Source organism: Motacilla alba, chromosome 2 (assembly GCF_015832195.1).
Source record: "Motacilla alba alba isolate MOTALB_02 chromosome 2, Motacilla_alba_V1.0_pri, whole genome shotgun sequence".
Lineage (NCBI taxonomy): Eukaryota > Metazoa > Chordata > Aves > Passeriformes > Motacillidae > Motacilla > Motacilla alba.
Genome location: NC_052017.1, coordinates 27560149 through 27574231, shown reverse-complemented (window position 1 = coordinate 27574231; position 14083 = coordinate 27560149). Strand labels below are relative to the sequence as shown.

At 36.1% G+C, this 14083-nt stretch overlaps 1 long non-coding RNA gene across 1 annotated transcript in view; it reads right to left on the bottom strand.

Moving 5' to 3' along the window:
• Positions 1 to 366: 366 nt before the first annotated feature.
• Positions 367 to 14083, bottom strand: part of LOC119698067 — a 117864-nt gene continuing 104147 nt past the window's right edge. Inside the window, exons 4-5 of the long non-coding RNA XR_005256052.1 lie at positions 2530 to 2645; positions 367 to 456 (exon numbers count right to left, since the gene is read on the bottom strand). This is a non-coding gene — a long non-coding RNA (uncharacterized LOC119698067). The remainder of the gene's footprint in view (positions 457 to 2529; positions 2646 to 14083) is intronic.

Sequence of the window (14083 nt, the reverse complement as noted above, 5' to 3'; positions counted from 1 at the left end):
TATCTGAAAAGCACAGGATCCAATCACTTAAGCTAAATTCTTCTGTTCTCACATACCAGAATTTATACCTTTATTTTGAGTGCCAGTCAGTAGAGATGGAGAGGGTTACAAATATTTGTTCTGGTCTCAGAATTAAGGCCCATGTTTAGAAACCTGAAGATCTGAATGTTCTGTTTCTGTCTGGCTTTAGACAAACATTCTGGATGGTTCACACATTGGCTACATTGCAACTCTCTCTGCAGTTTGGTGGGGAAAATGTAGGGGTTTCAGTTTTATTTTATTCATTGATTTTACAGGAGTCTTTTGGAGGCCAGATAATTCATCTGAGTGGAATACTAAGTGCTAAAGCTACTAGGTATCTTACCTTGCTTCATCATGCTTTGGTTTCTTCATATTTCAGAAGAAAATATCTTGATATTTGGGGATAAGCTGGGATATTTTCCCCTTATACAAGAACTGAAAGAAATCAAAATAACTGTTATATCTAAAATATTCCCCTGAATACTGCTAACCTAAACCAGATTTCTGAATATATGGAAAAGAATTAACAGAAAAAAAAAAGAAGATAGATTGCTGCATTTGCCATTAAACATTAACAACTTCCTCAGTCATAAAACAAGAGAGAGACATATACAGTCTTTATTTCTCATCCTGGGAGACCATCAGCTACAGAATTCTTTCAGGCCTGTCCCCAGTAATGACCAATTTTTCATAGAGCTTCCTTCTAGAAGAAGATTAGGTTATGTCCCAGGATAGAAGGAACCTCAAAACATAATTCAACCTTTCCTGAGAAATGGAGTTTAAATCAGAATCTAGCATTCTGTACAAATGCACCTTGAAAATACCCAGAGAGGGAATTCTACTACCTCCCTGAGGAGGTTGTTCCAGCATATGACTGTTCTTACTGTGAAAAATTTCTTGTGAAAATATCTTATGTCAGAATGAAATCCCTTCCAATGCAAATTGTACTCATTTCTCCTTGTCCTCTCAACGTGGCCTTTTTTAAAAACTGCTCTGTATCTTCTAATGCCCATGCTGATATTTAGAACCATACAATTTAAAGCTCTGAAAAGTTAGATATTTTTGTTTGTTCTCAGATGAAACTGAACTTTAAATGAAACATGGCTCCAAATCTTCCCAAAGCAGCAACAGGAACTCTAACCATTAAAATCCACATTCCATGTTACAAAATACTAACAGTAGAGGAAATTTCATGTAAAATTTCAATTTAAGGCACTTACTTTTTTTACAGCACCTTACTGTATGTATCAACAATACAGTTTCTTTCTAAAGCACCAAGAAGATCTTTAGAGATTTATCAATGAAGCATGTGTGAATTTTGTTTTACTTTCTTTTCCAGCCTTTAACTCCAAACACATAACTATGTTTAAAGGAAGAAAATGTAGGTAATGGAATCAGGCATCATGTAGCATCATACTGAAATGCAAGAGGGCAAACAGAAGTATTTAAACCTTTCTTCTAGCTCTTGATAGATTACATAAGCATTATTGCATGGAACAATCTTCATGTTATTTTTAATATTGAATATATGTCCCATAATGCTTTTGTGTAAAATCTCTCCCGGCATATATAGCAATTAATTCTTGCATTGCAGCTGGTGATGTACTGTTCCATGAGCACCCTATGTTTTCAATTGCACAGCCCATTTTTATTTTCTCTTTCGTTTGTCACCTCACCACTGGAAAGAAGGTTTCTAGAACTTACTTCATTTCACATCTGACAATACCAAGCCTTCATTCAATACATTATCATAAAAATTAAGTATAAACAATTGCATATACACAAGGCCAGTGAACAAGTACAGGAGATCAAAAGCCTAAAGGATTCATTGTGTCTTCTGCTACAAGGCTGTAAGAGAATTCTTGATGAGAATAAGGAAGAAATAAGGAGGAAATAACTCCATTTTTGTGTGCAGATATTTTTCATATAATGCTATTAATACTTGGGTAAATAAATTTGAAATTAATATATCCTCTTCATAATCTGTCTTCTCACAAAAGAGTACAACATGAGCCACTTTTTCTTCTGCTATAAGTCAGCCACTTTGAGATGATACACTGATGGATTTTATTTTTGAGGAATTTTTCTCTTTCATTCTGAATTATTACATTCCAATCAATATATAAATTCACAACATACTAATGTAATCAAACATTAAAAATGGTCACTGCAAGCATAGCAGAATCTTTATGTCATGCATATTTGAAAAAAAAAAAGGAAAACCACTTGTGAAAAAACTTGCAAAGAAGGAAAAATACTTGTGAAACCAGTGTAAAGCAGTAAGGCTGAGTATAATTTTCAGGACTAAAAACCTCTTCACAATACTAATGGATAATCTGTAAATATTTAACTTTGCTACAAGGAAAGGAATTAGCAGAATAGCACTCTGATCAATATTTGCAGCATTCTGTATAATTTCCAATGGGCTTGAATAACAAAATGCTATGTATTGACTAAAATATGCTACACATCATTGAAGCTTAATATAAAGGGTCAGGAAAAACTTACTTGATCGGGAGGAAAACAGTAATCTGATCAATAATTTCTTGCATTGCAGTAGCACTTGATAGTTCCATTAGTCATTATTTTCTGGAAGCATTCCAAACCATGGGCAAATTCAGACCCTGAAATCAGGAGGTTACAGTTATTTAAAAAATTAAGATGACACTAAAGAAACAGGACAAATGGAAGTATGAGCAGTGAGAAGGTAAAAAGCCCAAAAAGGTTTGGGTTCATAGATTAATAAGGTGTTCAGTTCATCATTCTGAATAGGAGCCATTTTGCTTTCATCTTTCTAGCTTATAAAACTAATAAGAAAGCTTTTATCCCAGTTTCATTTCATACTTTGCCATGGAAGCCCAAAAGGGACAGCGAATGCGAACAGAGAAGCCTCAGAGAAATTAGCACTTGTGACATCCAGGAACCATCCAAGCAGACCAATGCTCTGTCAACCTCAGGAAACTACCAAGCACCACCTAGGAAACATCAGCCTGTGTACTTAATTCTGGTCTTTTACATTTCACATTCTTTCAATAGCTGAAAGAAACAGATGAAAGAAAGCTGCCTTGAAACAAATCTTTCCCGTCTTTCACGCAAAACCGTTCTGCATTTTTGGTTCCAAGAGAAAAGCACAAACAGGGAATTTCACATCACATAGATTTCTAGTGCTAAAATCTTTCAGAGATGAATTGTTGCAATCAATCTGCTCCTCAACTCATCACCCTTTCTGTTGCAACATCTTACAAAGTCCAGAAATCTGGACCTGCACAGTGGCAATATGGACTCTGGATTCAGAGTATAACCTCTTTTTTCTTGATGTTGAACATGGACAAAATCATCCCATGACAGAAGCACCTGAACACTGCTCTCACTTGCAATGGAAGAGGCAGGGCAGGGACTTCCAGTACAGGCAAGCCCACTTCCCTCTAGACCCACAATCTTCCAGGTCAGAGTTTATTTCCCAGAGTGCATCCTCTATGGCAGATGCTGGATCATATCCTAGCAAAGAGGAGTTTTACAGGTAACTTCTGAATAAACATTTGCATAAAGTGTATTTCAACTCTCATTTCTAGCAAGTAAAAGGTTTAGTTGAGTAACACTGTATTTCACATTTAAGTTCACATATCCTTCAACTCCCATGAGGTTTTTAAGTGATACCCGTAAAAAACTGACTGTGAATGTCCAAGGAAACCAAGTAGACAAAACTATATACAATCTTACATAAAATGTCACTTATTCTTCAAGAATGTATCAGTAAAATAATTCCTTAAATTATCATAATTCCTTTTCAAATGTAGACCTCCTTTTTCTCTTGAAGTATTCTGAATTATTTTAGATTATTGAATCTTTCTTTCGATTGATCAAGAGGTATGCTAACACTTCGTGATTGTTTTTAACAATCTGATCCCCCATTGCTACTAACTTTAATTAGGAATCACACATAATACTAATAATCAATGAGGGATTTTAGAGATTAAATTTCAACAGAGCACCCGAAATAAGAATTCTGTCAGATCTCAAATCCACTGAGATCTTACTGATGCAGAGAGATCTCAGATCTGAAATGTCATGCACAATTACCCCAGAGACCTTGGCTCTGAATCTCCAAATAACTCCAGCATTATACAAGCTCTCATCTTCCTGCTGACAGGTTTCAGGATTTGATTTCAAGGGAGTATAAAATTCACCCTTCAGAAGTCTGGGTAAGATAGCACTACTAACTTAACATGGTGGGGGGGGAAAAAAAAACAAACACCATCTATTCTCACAAATTAAGCACCACTATGCAAACAATTAGAAACAAACAGAAAAAGAATGCTTCCCTATGCAGGCTAACTAAAGATTTCCAAGATTCTAAAGACTAATTTTTATTCAGTACATTGTCTGAGACCTCAGGATAAAACATTCCTCTTACTGACAACAGAGATGCCTAAGAGCCAGATTTGTAGTCTTTTCCATTTTTTAGGTAAAGGACTTTATGAACCATGTTCCTATCCTCAGTTGCTATTCATCTTCTAATATGCAGTTATATTTGCAATTGCACACAACTAAGGTTCTTTTGTATTTCATTCTTTTCGGAGATTTTGGTTGTGTTATAAGCACTATAACCTCAGTGGTCTCTTGCACCCATCCATCACTGGTTACTATTCATCTTTAAGTTTTTGTATGATTAAATTGGAACTTGACTCATGTTCCCCTGAAGTGAAATATGGAAAAGTCACTTCTATATACTTTGCATATAGACATAACTGTTTGTACTCTGAATTCCATGCCTACATGTCCAATAAGTTCACAAAGACAAATAATGTTGACAATACAATTCTTAATTGATTATGATGGATATTAAATGAAAAAATTACTCTTGGTTATCAAATTGTATTGAACTGGCATAAGAATTCTGCATGAGTTTTCACAGCATAGAAAAGTAGAAGCAGAGGTACAGAAAGGAAGAAATTGCTGGTTTCTGCTCAGTAAAGCATGAAGTCTGGATTTTTTTATATTCATAAAGTGCTGTCATAGTCCTAAGGAACAGGGAAAAGAAAAAGAAAAGTCAAAAATAATATCTCTATGGCATCATTTCCCAGGGAGCCAGAAAGCATATTCACTAGAAAAGGTTACAATTTTGTTTGTCAAGATGGATATTCGTAACATTGACTCATTAACTGCTCTTTGGTAGAATGACTTAAATAAATCAAATACATTTTATCATTTCTCCTCTCCAAAGAACTTTGTCCCAGATCATTATACATGAAGACAAAACAATATTTTACCGGAAGATTTAATATCTCCCAATTTAATAATCTAAAATTTGGAAAACCAAAATTAGATTATTGGAAAATACTAATTAGGATGGTAGGTGAGAAAGCATGTAAACACAAACATATCCCCACTGTTTTGATCTGGTATAAATTTTCTTATAGGAGAAAATATAATGCATGCTTTCCAATAAAGACAGGCTTATCCACTGTGTAGAGTGATCATACTCCATGTCACTTACATTTCTCCATGGTCATGGCTTTTTTGCTTGCTACTGACCCATCACATTTTTGGTAGTTGTCTGGCTTAATTCTGACCAGGTGGTTTCAGGGAAAGATAATTTGCAAATTACACCTATGTCCATTTCTAATTTTTAAATTGTTTTATATTGCTTATTTGCTTTGTATTTCCTTTACAAAAGGCATAAAATCAGCACAGCATTACTGTGACTCAGATTGAAATCCGCCCCCCCTCCCAAAACCAAAATTATTTGTGCATCTGAAAAATATTCCATCTACTGATTTTTTTCTTGTGGTACACAATTATAATCAGCAAAAAGCCGCAAATGCCATTTGATTATTGAATTGGATTTAGGTAAATCTTTCAGCCTATAGGACAGCTGATATATGCGCTTAGTCTGAACACCTGTCATGGGCAAGAGAGCCTTAACTAGAGGATTTTATGCTTAATTTATTCATTGCCAGTTACACCAACTTCTGATTAACAATTCAGGTACTGGGAAAAAAACCTGAATATAGAATTATAGAATACAATAAATACTTGGAGCTGGAAGTGTTAAGGTCACCTAGCCCCACCCCAGCAGTGAGGGTCATCTCATCAGGTTGTTCAGAGCCCTATCCAAACTGACCTTAAATGTTTCCAGGCATGGAGCATCTACCATCCTTTTGGACAACCTGTTCTAGTGTCTCATCACCTCAGCATAAAGAAGTCCTCCTTATATCCCCTCTAAATTTGCCCCCCTTTCCCTATCACAACACGCCTTGCTAAAGCTTGTTCAAACCTTTCTTAAAGGACCTGTTTAAGTACAGAAAGGCTTCAATAGGGTCACCCCAGAACCTTCTGTTCCCCAAGCTGAACAACCCCAACTCTCTCAGCCTTTCTTCATAGGAGACCTATTCCAGCCCCCTGATAATTACTGTGGTTCTCTGCTGGACCCACACCAACATATCCATGTCTTTCCTGTGCTGCAGACCCCAGAGCTGGAACACTACTGGTGAAGTCACCTCAAAACAGAGTAGAGGGGAAAAATCAACTCCCTCAACCTGCTGGCCACACGGCTTTCAATACAGCCCAGGAGAGGGTTGGTCCTCTGGGCTGACTTACCTATAAAAAACCTTATTAATATCTTTTTTATTCCTTGCCAAGTTCAGCTCCATCTGTGCCTTGGCCTTCCTGACCCTTTTACATAACCAGGCAGTGTCCCTATACTCTCACAGGATACCTATCCCTCATTCCACTGCCTGTGAATTTTTTTCTTGCCCTTTAGTTTGTCCAACATGTCAGTCTCGCCCTCCATTCCTGGTTTCTTATTCCTGGGGATCAAGAGCTCTTGCACTCTGTGGAAAGCATCCCTAAAGACCTACAAGCTCTGGTGTGCTCCCTTATTCCTGAGGGCAGTTTCTCAGGGTGTTCTGTTGACTAATTCCTTCAACAGAGGGGAGTTTGCTTTCTGTCTGCAGGACCCCAACAACTTCCCTGGCGGATGGTGGTCCTGCAAGGGCACTGCTTGTCGCAGTGACAGGCATTAAGGCAACCTGGGGGAGAAAATTCATCAAAAACTTACTTAATCTAATTGAGCCTGGAAAAACAGTTTGAATATTGATTTCTAGCCCCTTGACCTTTTTGAAATAACATAATTGGCCCTGAGGAAGGAAAAGCTACACACTGCTGATGTAAATAAAGATATTTATTAAGTCTTGACAGAATATGTTCAATCTTCTCCTAGTTCTACAAATTAATTTTCATGGCAAGGAGTATGCAGATTATCCTCAGAGTAATTAAGCAAACTTATAAAATGTATGGTCGACTGAGACAAGTGAAGTATAATTATTTTAAAAACTCAAATTTTAACGAATGTTCAAACCTACACATCTGAAATCCTTCTTAGATGCTTCTACTAGAGAATATAAAATTTTAAAAACATTCTAAAAAGGTAATTCTAGACCTGCTATGTAAATTGAGGCAAAAGTTAATATTACTGAATATAATTTACCATTAGCAAAAACTAATAAGGGGTATATCTGATTGCTTATTTTGTCATGTTTGCACTATTAGATAATGCCCAAACAGCAGCAGTGTTTAGAAGAATTTATTCCATAATAATAAAAGTTAAATATATCATCTTCCTTACAGAAAAAAAAAAGATTCTAATCTGTTATTTATATTTGATGGCTTCTGATCAAGTGTCAGTTAGTGGATTTCCCGCCTCCAGGCCAAGCATCTGTGACATGACCATGTTCTAGCTCCTCAGAAGACAGAGCCACGAGTGATATGGACTTGTACCTTCCTTGAAATGAATGTAATACTGCTCATTCATTCTGGTTTCAGAATCTCATTCAATAAAAACCTAGTCATAACTTTGCCATATAACAAGATTTCCCCAGAGAAACTATTTTAAACCAGCAGCTCTTTGATACATCAAATGATAGTCACATCATATTTTCTTTTCCCCATTCAGTCATTGAGATATTACTCTGAGAAAAGAAAATGTGATAAAGATTTATTTATTTTAAGCTTTGTCATATCTGAAGTCATTCATCCTCCAAAAAAAAGCCGTCTTGCTGTAGCTAGACCATAAATAGCTTTATTCATTTGGAAAAACATCTCACTTTACCTTACAATCATTCGCATCGATAACATAAGAATTATTGTACATTTCAGTAGAGAACCATCTAGAAGCAGATTCAGACCTCAGAACCCAGACAAGAAGAGTTCAAAATTAATTACCTGAAGACCTAATTAGAACTTATGCATGGCAGGAAGTGATGCTCATAATGGCAGCACCAAGATTTTGGCCTGTTGGCTACTGTAGGGCCATCAATAATCAGGAAAAAATTTGCCCTGAGGAGGCAACAAAGGTATTTGATATAATCATTACAGATTAAAGGACTGAAAATTATTCTTAGTAGCGCAGCTACACAGCTTTTACACCCTTGAGAAGTAGGTGGATACTACGTGGCTTTCCTAGATAATAATACCAAAAATATAGTTACAGTTCAGGGTATAAGCAGCAATAATTGCAGTCACCAAAAATCAATCCTATTGTGGCAAGGGGTTTTGTTACAAGGAAGCATTTAACTATTGATTGTACTGATCACTCAAAGTATTTGGCTGGTTACTAAATTAAAACAATAGGTAAATCATTATTCAAGGCCATATGTTTATTCTCAAGGGAAAAAAAAATCCAAAGCATTACTAGAAACTTTATTTACATTATTAGGCTCAAGACAAGTTTTCACTTCCTTTTTGTGTTTTCAGATGTTGCTACTACAATTCAAACTCAATTATGTCTTAGTAAAAACCTCAGGGTTTGTCCTACCCCAAAGATTACTGGACTTGTGGCAAAATACTGTCACCCATCAGCTAAACAAGACTTCAAGGTTTTCAGAGCCTGTTCCTTATCAAAGTAGTTTCCAGGATTACACTTATTTGATAGGTGAGAGCAGACTATTGCTTAGACCTCTCCATCAGGTGTCAGGCAAAGAGAAGTCTACCTAAGCCCCGCCTGAGGGGATACAAACGTCAGAACAGCCAGTGCCAACGCAGTGCAGCAAACAATCTGGCTACTGACAGTCTTACAGACATCTGCTTTTCCCCTGGGACGCAGCATATCAGCTGCTCTCAGGTCTAAGAAAATGTACAATTCCTATCCACTTCTTCCAATGGAAAAAGAAATAAAGTCATGAAGACTTACAGTCATTATTCTGGGCATGTTCAGAGGTTAAGGAGACCATGGCCCAAATTCTGCCATATGTATGTACATCCATCTCAGCATGAACATTGTAGCTGGTTTTGACAGCAAAAATAGTTTATTTACAGGAAGTTTAGGAAATTACTTACTATTAGACAAATTTTGCTCTGAGTCTACAGTGCTAACAGATGGATAATTGTTTACAAACTGTTTATAAATAGTCAGAAAGTAAGCTTTGAATATTTCACTGCTTTGCAAGGAACTTCCTATAGGTACACCATAATATTGTGAAGAGATTAATCTAAATTGTATGGTAGGTGACTCATTTCAGATTCAGAATGGAGAGGAGGGGGAGCAAAGGCCTTGTTGACTGCCCACAAATGGAAATGCTACATAAGGCAAATGAATGAAGGGAACAGCTCTGCTCCATTTCTAAAATAGAGTCTGCAGGCTCAAACAGAGCAAAGAATGGAATCACATTCTGTGTAATCTCAGAATTTGAAAATGTGTGAAGGGATTTGGAGTTGAAAAAAGCTGCACATAAAGCTGAAAGAGCTTTGTTAGCTGCTATTATTGTACATTCAGCAATAAGGGGCTGGGGCCAAATTCACCACAGTTTATTAGTAGATGGAAATTAAATTTTAAGAATCATTGGGATCTATTCAATGTAAAATTCAATCCAAAGTATTTTGGGATATTTATACCATAAGAAGTTTTTCAAAATATTTCTCATTTCCTAGTTACTAGAACTAATATTAGCTGCACATGAATATCAAATGTAATTCCATTTCAAGTATTTTTTTCTTAATACAATATCCTAAATTCAATCTGCCCTATAAATGGTTCTGTTAAAGGCAGTTGTTTCAAATACCAGCATACCAAACCACATCTCTATTGCAGAGGAGGCAGAAAGGAAGAATGAAGAGAGAATTTATAAGTTCCAAATATAGATTGGCTATCCCCTCCTCATTCTTCCATTGTATGCCATTCATTTAAATATCTACTTTATAATTATATCCTCAGTGTCCTCCCCACAAGTATTTTTATACAAATTGAGAATAAAAGTACTTAGGATTGCATTTGTCTATTCAAATTCCGACAGAATTTAAAAGTTAGAACCACTACTTGGTTCACATTATATGAGCCAGATTTTATTGCCGTTTTAAAATGCTACAGAAGGAATACAATTGGACTATAGGGAGAAACTGAAAATTAACTGCCAGAGGCACAAACAGTGACAGATTTCATGGCTATAGCATCTATGTCTTTCCAGTACTAGTTTATCTGTCATGTGTGTTGGAGGAGAATGGTGTGTATTAGAGTGAGAAAGGAGTCTTCCCTAATCTGGCTTTTCTAGGGATGTCATATGAGCGCAGCAATTTAGAGGAGCACAGACACTGATCTAGGTCAGTAGATTCACCACATTTGAAAACAGTATATCCACAAGGAGACCTATAACAGGATCCTGTGAAGTCCCTTGGTTTTTTGACTTAATGGAATATCAGTGCAGCAACTAAAAGAGAAATTTCTAAGAGAACCTGTTAAATCTTGTCTATAGGTAAACTATAGGGTAGAAGAACTTTCCTAATAAAGGAAGAGGTAAAACTAAAAAGGAATTAAAGCTTGCCTGTGGGCAAGTGAGACTAAGAAAACACAGTGATTTTTCCTTTTTTAAATCATCCTATATATTGCAGTAATGAGAAAGAGTCAGTCCATTACAGATCCTTGCCATTGAGAGGCAAAAAATGCTTCATCTGGACTTCTTTTCAGTAAACCTTTGGCTTTCACATCGTTGCCTTACATCTGCGATTTCCCAATCATTATACTATTGCTAAGCTATTGTACACATTTCAGGATGCCAGCCAAATTCTAATAATGGCATCATTAAGAGAGTGATATTGCAATGGTAAGTGCTGTATTACTTTGCTCATTTTGGCAATCAGTGATGTCAGTAATATCCTGTTCCTTAGGAGGCCTAATTAAATTCTTTCATTGAAATAATCAACATTCGTGTTCCCAACCACTTTGCAACTACAGTAATTCTTTGTCTGCCAGCTGTGAGAATTTCCTATCCTACCCTCTCACATCAGTAAACCAAAGGGAAAAAGTTCATTTCACACTTACATAATATAGTCATGATTGAGGTAGGTAACAGACATATTTTGCTTGTAATAATAAAGCTTAAGTTACAAACTAAGCTTGAAATAAACGCTAGTCAAAAAAAAAATGTATCAAATTCAGTCCTAACAAAGTATTTTCAGAAACCTCTACCTTTTAATTAGTAGATCAAATGGCTAATCCAGTCATTGATGCAGGGAGAATACGATCAGTCTTCATTTGGATCTAAAGCAACCAAAACCAGCAAACAGTAGAATTTAATTGTATCAAAAGACATTTGCAGAAGATTTACTGTGAGAAGGACTATGGATCATGAATTCTAAAATATGAAACTGGCCCTAAACCCTGTCAGAAAAAAAATATTCAAAACAAAGACTCATACTATCTGGAAAATAAACTAGAGGGAAAGGTACTGCTATGCACTTTTGACTCTCTTTCTACCAGCGTTACACAGCATAATGGCTTAAATCTAGAGCTAATAATTATTTACTCCATAATGCAGAGCCCTATGTCTGAACTTCAGTCTGCATCCACTGCCAAGGAAAGCCATTAGTTCACTGTAGAAATCCAGAGAAATTTTCTGTCTAAGCAGAACTACGTATGCGAAAAAAATACCATGTAGGAAATGTGAAAGAGGAACATGAGCACCCTTATCTGCATGGGATCCACAGCTTAAAATCCTTTTTTGAAATAAAAGGACCTATTCAAAAGATCCCTTTAAAGAGGGATCATGCTTTTCTTTGTACACAGCTGGGAGAGGATAGATATAAGTCTCCTTCTTCAAAGCCCCATGCAGGAAAGGTTTGAAACCCCACAGGAGGATAATTGAAGCCACCTTGGATCCCATCAACTTAAGTTTTGGTACTGCGGAGAAAAAAACGCAGGATTCTACATGCAGAAAAACCCCAGAATCATTAAAATTTTAAATTGTAGAGATGTCTGGAGGTAGTGTAGTGCAACCTCCTGTTCAAAAAAACCTCATTTAATTTCTGAGAAACTTAATCTAACTTCATATTCACTCAGGGCTTTGCCCAGACAAGTTTTGAAGATGTCCAGGGCTGAAGATTCCACAGCCTATTATACTGCTTGGTAATCTACAGTGAGCAGACTTTTCTTTCTTTATGTCCAGTTCTGTAGTAGTGTTTCTTGGCCCTCCATCACGGACCTCTGAGAAGAGTCTAATTTTATCTTATCTATAACTGTCCATTAGGTATTGGAAGACTCAATTTGAAGAGCTTAAGTCTATATTTCCTATTTAGAAAAATATTCAAATGCTCAGCTCAACATTATTTTGGATGCAAAGGGGAAGGAGAAATGCACAGCTCAACCCAGGTCAAAATTGGTCAAAACTTTTCTATGCACTATAAAGGATTTTTTTTTAAGTTTTACTTCCCTTTGGTTCACAAAGCAGTAATAATATCTTTGTTTCTTTTTGTAGGGTTACTTACCAATAGGAAGGCATTTCATAAATAGCTAATTGGAGAATGTCATATTTGTAATTGGAACCGTCTGAGCTGGATTTGCTGAGAACATGATAAATTGTGCCAAAGCTGGGAAACTTGGAATAATATTGCTGGCATCCACAAGTAATAAAAATTTTAAATTTGGTTTTCACATTTTAGAGTATCTAAAATTACTAGTCCATGGGATTCACTAGCAAAAAAAAAATCATGAAGCAAATAAAACCATTCAACATTTTGCATATTTGTGGAAAGGCTGTGTAGCATTCAGCTGCTGTTAGCAGTTCTAAATCCTGCAAATTGCAGGCTTTAGAGTAGGCTAGTTAATTGAAAGATGGAAAGAACTTTAGCAATTTCTTCAAAATCAGAGAGGTTATTCAGTACAGGAACCATTTTTCCCTGGTTATTCCCTATTACCTGAGAAATTATCTGTGTACAAACATTTGACTGAAAAACTGTTTAGTAATTGTATATGTGATGTTTTCATAAGCTGATAGTGAAATTTCTACAAATTTTTCATGGAGCCACTGCATTCAACACATTAGCTCTTTGTAACAGATTGCACGATGGTACATACTACATCTGAAGTTAAAGGCTTCCTCTCTAGTCAAACCTGTCTTAGTTTAATTAAAGGTGTGATTTCAGCTCCACAAGACCAGAAATGTGACATCTTTGCCTTCTTTAATTTAATTCACTCTTCACTGGCATTTTTTAGGTAATTTTCATCTCAGGTTAAATCAACATACATCAAGATTGCACTGAGTGCAACCTCATGGATGGACTAACTCAAAGTTTAACCATCTGAAACTACATTGGCAAAGCTTCAGTGTGTTACATACTAACAGGGCTGGTAGTTGGAGCCAAAAAGAAAAAAAAAAGACACTATCTGGTTCTTTAATTACATAGCCAACTGTGATGTGAAATTCTGTACATCTAAAAAGTAGGCTGGGGAGAAAGTAGCAAAAAAACAGATCAGCATTGCCTAAATAGCATAACAAAGATTTCCGGCTTGTACCATTTGAACCTTATTTTCACTGAACTCCTTGAACATACTTTCACGGTTCTATTTTTCATTCTACAGGCTGTGTCAAATATTAAACATATTAATCCACCTACTCTTTGGTATTGCACAGTTTTCATCGCTAAAGTGCTTAATTAGGCTTTGATTTGCAGTTTCTAATTAGTAGCAGAGGCAACAAGCTGTAGTAACAAGCTGCAGTACAGAGCTACCAGATTTAAGAAGGCAAGAGGCATAATAATTTAAATTACTCATACATATTTTTGGATCCTAGAAACA